We start from the raw sequence: 10,969 nt of genomic DNA on the forward strand, positions 1-10,969 counted from the left end.
ATGACGTTATAACGTATAACGTCCTTCAGTATAGCGGTATAACTTATAACGTTACATAGCATCACGTTGTAACGTATAATGTTATGAAGTATGACGTTATAGCGTATAACGTTATGAAGTATGACGTTATAACGTATAACGTCCGACAGTATAGCGGTATATCTTATATCGTTAGGAAGTATGACGTTATAACGTGTAACGTTATGAAGTATGACGTTATATCGTATAACGTCCTACAGCATAGCGGTATAACGTATAACGTTATATAGCATCACGTTATAACGTATAACGTTATGTAGCATCACGTTATAACGTATAACGTTATGAAGAATTATAGTATAACGTATAATGTTATGAAGTATGACGTTATAACGTATAACGTTATGAAATATGACGTTATAACGTATAATGTCCGTCAGTATAGCGGTATAACGTACAACGTTATGTAACATCACGTTATAACGTATAACGTTATGAAGAATTATAGTATAACGTATAACGTTATAAAGCATCACGTTATAACGTATAACGTTATGTAGCATCACGTTATAACGTATAACGTTATGAAGAATTATAGTATAACGTACAACGTTATGAAGTATGACGTTATAACGTATAACGATATGAAGTATGACGTTATAACGTATAATGTCCAACGGAATAGCGGTATAACGTCTAACGTCATATAGTATTACGTTATAACGTTTTACGTTATATTGCATTACGTTCTAACGTATAACGTTATGTAGGATTATAGTATAACGTATAACGTTATATAGCATCACGTTATAACGTATAACGTTATGTAGCATCACGTCATAACGTATAACGTTACGAAGAATTATAGTATAATGTATAACGTTATGAAGTATGACGTTACAACGTATAACGTTATCAAGTATGACGTTATAACGTATAACGACCGTCAGTATAGCGGTATAACGTATAACGTTATATACCATCACATTGTAACGTACAACGTTATGAAGTATTACAGTACAACGTATAACGTCATGACATATGACGTTATAACGTATTACGCACGACAGTATAGCGGTATAACGTCTAATGTCATATAGTATTACGTTATAGCGTTTAACGTTATAGTGCATTATGTTCTAACGTATAACGTTATGTTATATTATATTATAACGTATAACGTTATATAGCATCACGTTATAACGTATAACGTTATGTAGGATCACGTTATAACGTATAACGTTATGTAGGATTATGGTATAACGTATAACGTTATATAGCATCACGTTATAACATATAACGTTATGTAGCATCATATTATAACGCATAACGTTATGAAGAATTATAGTATAATGTATAACGTTATGAAGTATGACCTTAGAACGTATAACGTTATGAAGTACGACGTTAGAACGTATAACGTCCGACAGAATTGCGGTATAACCTATAACGAGTATTATGTTATAACGTATAACGTTATGAAGTATTACAGTACAACGTATAACGTCATGAAATATGACGTTATAACGTATAACGTCCAACAGTATAGCAGTATAATGTATAACGTTAGATAGTATTACGTTATAACGTATAACGTCATATAGTATTACGTAATGACGTATAATGTTATGTAGGATTATAGTATAACGTATAATGTTATATAGCATTACGATGTAATGTATAACGTTATGTAGAATTATAGTATAACGTATAACGTTATATAGCATCACATTATAACATATAACGTTATGGAGAATTATAGTATAACGTATAACGTTATGAAGTATGAGGTTAGAACGTATAACGACCGACAGTATAGCGGTATAACGTCTAACGCCATATAGTATTACGTTATAATGTTTAACGTTAATTAGTATTACGTTCTAACGTATAACGTTACATAGTATCACAATATAACGTATAACGTTATGAAGTATTATAGTATAACGTATGACGTTATGAAGTATGACGTTCTAACGTATAACGTAATGAAATATGACGTTATAACGTATAACGTCCTTCAGTATAGCGGTATAACTTATAACGTTACATAGCATCACGTTGTAACGTATAATGTTATGAAGTATGACGTTATAACGTATAACGTTATGAAGTATGACGTTATAACGTATAACGTCCGACAGTATAGCGGTATATCTTATATCGTTAGGAAGTATGACGTTATAACGTGTAACGTTATGAAGTATGACGTTATATCGTATAACGTCCGACAGTATAGCGGTATAACGTATAACGTTATATAGCATCACGTTATAACGTATAACGTTATGTAGCATCACGTTATAACGTATAACGTTATGAAGAATTATAGTATAACGTATAACGTTATGAAGTATGACGTTATAACGTATAACGTTATGAAATATGACGTTATAACGTATAATGTCCGTCAGTATAGCGGTATAACGTACAAGTTATGTAACATCACGTTATAACGTATAACGTTATGAAGAATTATAGTATAACGTATAACGTTATAAAGCATCACGTTATAACGTATAACGTTATGTAGCATCACGTTATAACGTATAACGTTATGAAGAATTATAGTATAACGTACAACGTTATGAAGCATGACGTTATAACGTATAACGATATGAAGTATGACGTTATAACGTATAATGTCCAACGGAATAGCGGTATAACGTCTAACGTCATATAGTATTACGTTATAACGTTTTACGTTATATTGCATTACGTTCTAACGTATAACGTTATGTAGGATTATAGTATAACGTATAACGTTATATAGCATCACGTTATAACGTATAACGTTATGTAGCATCACGTCATAACGTATAACGTTACGAAGAATTATAGTATAATGTATAACGTTATGAAGTATGACGTTACAACGTATAACGTTATCAAGTATGACGTTATAACGTATAACGACCGTCAGTATAGCGGTATAACGTATAACGTTATATACCATCACATTGTAACGTATAACGTTATGAAGTATTACAGTACAACGTATAACGTCATGACATATGACGTTATAACGTATTACGCACGACAGTATAGCGGTATAACGTCTAATGTCATATAGTATTACGTTATAGCGTTTAACGTTATAGTGCATTATGTTCTAACGTATAACGTTATGTTATATTATATTATAACGTATAACGTTATATAGCATCACGTTATAACGTATAACGTTATGTAGGATCACGTTATAACGTATAACGTTATGTAGGATTATGGTATAACGTATAACGTTATATAGCATCACGTTATAACATATAACGTTATGTAGCATCATATTATAACGCATAACGTTATGAAGAATTATAGTATAATGTATAACGTTATGAAGTATGACCTTAGAACGTGTAACGTTATGAAGTACGACGTTAGAACGTATAACGTCCGACAGAATTGCGGTATAACCTATAACGAGCATTATGTTATAACGTATAACGTTATGGAGTATTACAGTACAACGTATAACGTCATGAAATATGACGTTATAACGTATAACGTCCAACAGTATAGCAGTATAATGTATAACGTTAGATAGTATTACGTTATAACGTATAACGTCATATAGTATTACGTAATGACGTATAATGTTATGTAGGATTATAGTATAACGTATAATGTTATATAGCATTACGATCTAATGTATAACGTTATGTAGAATTATAGTATAACATATAACGTTATATAGCATCACATTATAACATATAACGTTATGGAGAATTATAGTATAACGTATAACGTTATGAAGTATGAGGTTAGAACGTATAACGACCGACAGTATAGCGGTATAACGTCTAACGCCATATAGTATTACGTTATAATGTTTAACGTTAATTAGTATTACGTTCTAACGTATAACGTTACATAGTATCACAATATAACGTATAACGTTATGAAGTATTATAGTATAACGTATGACGTTATGAAGTATGACGTTATAACGTATAACGTCCGACAGTATAGCAGTATAACTTATAACGTTACACAGTATTACGTTATAACGAATAACGTCATATAGTATTTTGTTATGACGTATAAAGTTATGAAGTATGTCGTTATGAAGTATAACGTTCGACAGTAAAGCGGTATAACGTCTAACGGCATATAGTATTACGTTATAACGTTTCACGTTATATAGTATTACGTTCTAACGCATAACGTTATGTAGGATTATAGTATAACGTATAACGTTATATAACATCACGCTAAACGTATAACGTTATGGAGAAATATAGTATAACGAATAACGTTATGAAGTATGACGTTATAACGTATAACGATATGAAATATGACGTTATAACGTATAACGTCCGTCAGTATAGCGGTATAACGTATAACGTTATACAGTATTACGTTACAACGTATAACATTATATAGTATTACGTTCTCAAATATAGCGTTATGTAGGATCATAGTATAACGTATAACGTTATATAGCATCACGTTATTACGTATAACGTTATGAAGTATTATAGTATAACGTATAACGTTATGAAGTATGACGTTACAACGTATAACGATATCAAGTATGACGTTATAACGTATAACGTTCGTCAGTATAGCGGTATAACGTATAACGTTATATAGTATTACGTTATAACGTATAACATTATATAGTATTACGTTCTCAAATATAGCGTTATGTAGGATCATAGTATAACGTATAACGTTATATAGCATCACGTTATTACGTACAACGTTATGAAGTAATATAGTATAACGTATAACGTTGTGGAGTATGACGTTATAACGTATAACGTTATGAAGTATGACGTTATAACGTATAATGCCCGACAGTATAGCGGTATAACTTATAATGTTATGAAGTATGATGTTATAACGTGTAACGTTATATTGCAATACGTTCTAAAATATAGCGTTATGTAGGATCATAGTATAACGTATAACGTTATATAGCATCACGTTATAACGTATAACGTTATGCAGCATCACGTTATAACGTCTAACGCTATGAAGAATTATAGTATAACGTATAACGTTATGAAGTATGACGTTATAACGTATAACGTCATGAAATATGACGCTATAACGTATAACGTCCGACAGTATAGCAGTATAATGTATAACGTTAGATAGTATTACGTTATAACGTATAACGTCATATAGTATTACGTTATGACGTATAATGTTATGTAGGATTATAGTGTAACGTATAACGTTATATAGTATCACATTATAACGTATAACGTTATGAAGTATCATAGTATAACGTATAATGTTATGAAGTATGACGTTATAACGTATCACGTAATGAAATATGACGTTATAACGTATAAAGTCCGACAGTATAGCGGTTTAACGTCTTACGTCAAATAGTATTACGTTATATCTTTTAACGTTATATAGTATTACGTTCTAAAGTATAACGTTATGTAGGATTATAGTATAACGTATAACGTTATATAGTATCACGTTATAACGTATAACGTTATGGAGAATTATAGTATGACGTATAACGTTATGAAGTATGACGTTATAACGTATAACGTCCGACAGTATAGCAGTATAACTTATAACGTTACACAGTATTACGTTATAACGTATAACGTCATATAGTATTTTGTTATGACGTATAAAGTTATGAAGTTTGTCGTTATGAAGTATAACGTCCGACAGTAAAGCGGTATAACGTCTAACGTTATATAGCATCACGTTATAACGTATAACGTTATATAGCATCACGTTATAACGTATAACGTTATGTAGCATCACGTTATAACGTATAACGTTATTTAGCATTACGTTCTAACGTATAACGTTATGTAGGATTATAGTATAACGTATAACGTTATATAGCATCACGCTAAACGTATAACGTTATGGAGAAATATAGTATAACGTATAACGTTATGAAGTATGATGTTATAACGTATAACGATATGAAATATGACGTTATAACGTATAACGTCCGTCAGTATAGCGGTATAACGTATAACGTTATATAGTATTACGTTACAACGTATAACATTATATAGTATTACGTTCTCAAATATAGCGTTATGTAGGATCATAGTATAACGTATAACGTTATATAGCATCACGTTATTACGTATAACGTTATGAAGTATTATAGTATAACGTATAACGTTATGAAGTATGACGTTACAACGTATAACGATATCAAGTATGACGTTATAACGTATAACGTTCGTCAGTATAGCGGTATAACGTATAACGTTATATAGTATTACGTTATAACGTATAACATTATATAGTATTACGTTCTCAAATATAGCGTTATGTAGGATCATAGTATAACGTATAACGTTATATAGCATCACGTTATTACGTACAACGTTATGAAGTAATATAGTATAACGTATAACGTTGTGGAGTATGACGTTATAACGTATAACGTTATGAAGTATGACGTTATAACGTATAATGCCCGACAGTATAGCGGTATAACTTATAATCTTATGAAGTATGATGTTATAACGTGTAACGTTATATTGCAATACGTTCTAAAATATAGCGTTATGTAGGATCATAGTATAACGTATAACGTTATATAGCATCACGTTATAACGTATAACGTTATGCAGCATCACGTTATAACGTCTAACGCTATGAAGAATTATAGTATAACGTATAACGTTATGAAGTATGACGTTATAACGTATAACGTCATGAAATATGACGCTATAACGTATAACGACCGACAGTATAGCAGTATAATGTATAACGTTAGATAGTATTACGTTATAACGTATAACGTCATATAGCATTACGTTATGACGTATAATGTTATGTAGGATTATAGTGTAACGTATAACGTTATATAGTATCACATTATAACGTATAACGTTATGAAGTATCATAGTATAACGTATAATGTTATGAAGTATGACGTTATAACGTATCACGTAATGAAATATGACGTTATAACGTATAAAGTCCGACAGTATAGCGGTTTAACGTCTTACGTCAAATAGTATTACGTTATATCTTTTAACGTTATATAGTATTACGTTCTAAAGTATAACGTTATGTAGGATTATAGTATAACGTATAACGTTATATAGTATCACGTTATAACGTATAACGTTATGGAGAATTATAGTATGACGTATAACGTTATGAAGTATGACGTTATAACGTATAACGTCCGACAGTATAGCAGTATAACTTATAACGTTACACAGTATTACGTTATAACGTATAACGTCATATAGTATTTTGTTATGACGTATAAAGTTATGAAGTTTGTCGTTATGAAGTATAACGTCCGACAGTAAAGCGGTATAACGTCTAACGTTATATAGCATCACGTTATAACGTATAACGTCATATAGTATTACGTTATGACGTATAATGTTATGTAGGATTATAGTGTAACGTATAACGTTATATAGTATCACATTATAACGTATAACGTTATGAAGTATCATAGTATAACGTATAATGTTATGAAGTATGACGTTATAACGTATCACGTAATGAAATATGACGTTATAACGTATAAAGTCCGACAGTATAGCGGTTTAACGTCTTACGTCAAATAGTATTACGTTATATCTTTTAACGTTATATAGTATTACGTTCTAAAGTATAACGTTATGTAGGATTATAGTATAACGTATAACGTTATATAGCATCACGCTAAACGTATAACGTTATGGAGAAATATAGTATAACGTATAACGTTATGAAGTATGATGTTATAACGTATAACGATATGAAATATGACGTTATAACGTATAACGTCCGTCAGTATAGCGGTATAACGTATAACGTTATATAGTATTACGTTACAACGTATAACATTATATAGTATTACGTTCTCAAATATAGCGTTATGTAGGATCATAGTATAACGTATAACGTTATATAGCATCACGTTATTACGTATAACGTTATGAAGTAATATAGTATAACGTATAACGTTGTGGAGTATGACGTTATAACGTATAACGTTATGAAGTATGACGTTATAACGTATAATGCCCGACAGTATAGCGGTATAACTTATAATGTTATGAAGTATGATGTTATAATGTGTAACGTTATATTGCAATACGTTCTAAAATATAGCGTTATGTAGGATCATAGTATAACGTATAACGTTATATAGCATCCCGTTATAACGTATAACGTTATGTAGCATCACGTTATAACGTCTAACGCTATGAAGAATTATAGTATAACGTATAACGTTATGAAGTATGACGTTATAACGTATAACGTCATGAAATATGACGCTATAACGTATAACGTCCGACAGTATAGCAGTATAATGTATAACGTTAGATAGTATTAAATTATAACGTCTAACGTCATATAGTATTACGTTATGACGTATAATGTTATGTAGGATTATAGTGTAACGTATAACGTTATATAGTATCACATTATAACGTATAACGTTATGAAGTATCATAGTATAACGTATAATGTTATGAAGTATGACGTTATAACGTATCACGTAATGAAATATGACGTTATAACTTCCGACAGTATAGCGGTATAACGTCTAACGTCATATAGTATTACGTTATAACGTTTAACGTTATATAGTATTACGTTATTACGTATAACGTTATGAAGTATTATAGTATAACGTATAACGTTATGAAGTATGACGTTACAACGTATAACGATATCAAGTATGACGTTATAACGTATAACGTTCGTCAGCATAGCGGTATAACGTATAACGTTATATAGTATTACGTTATAACGTATAACGTTATATACCATCACATTGTAACGTATAATGTTATGAAGTATTACAGTACAACGTATAACGTCATCACATATGACGTTATAACGTATTACGCACGACAGTATAGCGGTATAACGTCTAACGTCATATAGTATTACGTTATAACGTTTAACGTTATATAGTATTACGATCTAACGTATAACGTTATGCAGAATTATAGTATAACGTATAACGTTATGCAGCATGACGTCATAACGTGTGACGTCATATAGCATTACGTTCTAACGTATAACGTTGTGTAGGATTATGATATAACGTATAACGTTATGAAGTATGACGTAATAACGTGTAACGTTATGAAGTATGACGTTATACCGTTTAACGTCCGACAGTATAGCGGTATAACGTATAACGTTATATAGCATCACGTTATAACGTACAACGTTATGAAGTATGGCGTTATAACGTATAACGTTATGAAGTATGACGTTATAACGTATAACGTACGACAGAATAGCGGTATAACGTCTAACGTCATATAGTATTACGTTATAACGTTTAACGTTATTTAGCATTACGTTCTAACGTATAACGTTATGTAGGATTATAGTATAACGTATAACGTTATATAGCATCACGTTATAACGTACAACGTTATGAAGTATGACGTTACAACGTATAACGTTATCGAGTATGACGTTATAACGTATAACGTCCGTCAGTATAGCGGTATAACGTATTACGTTATATAGTATTACGTTATAACGTATAACGTTATATACCAACACATTGTAACGTATAACGCTATGAGGTATTACAGTACAACGTATAACGTCATGACATTTGACGTTATAACGTATTACGCACGACAGTATAGCGGTATAACGTCTAACGTCATATAGTATTACGTTATAACGTGTAACGTTATATTGCATTACGTTCTAACGTATAACGTTGTGTAGGATTATAATATAACGTATAACGTTATGAAGTATGACGTAATAACGTGTAACGTTATGAAGTATGACGTTATACCGTTTAACGTCCGACAGTATAGCGGTATAACGTATAACGTTATATAGCATCACGTTATAACGTACAACGTTATGAAGTATGGCGTTATAACGTATAACGCTATGAAGTATGACGTTATAACGTATAACGTCCGACAGAATAGCGGTATAACGTCTAACGTCATATAGTATTACGTTATAACGTTTAACGTTATTTTGCATTACGTTCTAACGTATAACGTTATGTAAGATTATAGTATAACGTATAACGTTATATAGTATTACGTTATAACGTATAACGTTATATACCAACACATGGTAACGTATAACGCTATGAGGTATTACAGTACAACGTATAACGTCATGACATTTGACGTTATAACGTATTACGCACGACAGTATAGTGGTATAACGTCTAACGTCATATAGTATTACGTTATAACGTGTAACGTTATATTGCATTACGTTCTAACGTATAACGTTATGTAGGATTATAGTATAACGTATAACGTTATATAGCATCACGTTATAACGTATAACGTTATGTAGCATCACGTTATAACGTATAACGTTATGAAGAATTATAGTATAACGTATAACGTTATGAAGTATGACGTTCTAACGTATAACGTAATGAAATATGACGTTATAACGTCCTACAGTATGGCGGTATAACGTCTAACGTCATATTGTATTACGATATAACGTTTAACGTTATATAGTATTACGTTCTAAAATATAATAATAATTATGGAGAATTATAGTATGACGTATAACGTAATGAAGTATGACGTTATAACGTATAACGTCCGACAGTATAGCAGTATAACGTATAACGTTACATAGTATTACGTTATAACGAATAACGTCATATAGTATTTTGTTATGACGTATAAAGTTATGAAGTATGTCGTTATGAAGTATAACGTTCGACAGTAAAGCGGTATAACGTCTAACGGCATATAGTATTACGTTATAACGTTTCACGTTATATAGTATTACGTTCTAACGCATAACGTTATGTAGGATTATAGTATAACGTATAACGTTATATAACATCACGCTAAACGTATAACGTTATGGAGAAATATAGTATAACGAATAACGTTATGAAGTATGACGTTATAACGTATAACGATATGAAATATGACGTTATAACGTATAACGTCCGTCAGTATAGCGGTATAACGTATAACGTTATACAGTATTACGTTACAACGTATAACATTATATAGTATTACGTTCTCAAATATAGCGTTATGTAGGATCATAGTATAACGTA

Source organism: Bombus fervidus, unplaced genomic scaffold (assembly GCF_041682495.2).
Source record: "Bombus fervidus isolate BK054 unplaced genomic scaffold, iyBomFerv1 scaffold0024, whole genome shotgun sequence".
In the NCBI taxonomy this organism is placed as follows: Eukaryota; Metazoa; Arthropoda; class Insecta; order Hymenoptera; family Apidae; genus Bombus; species Bombus fervidus.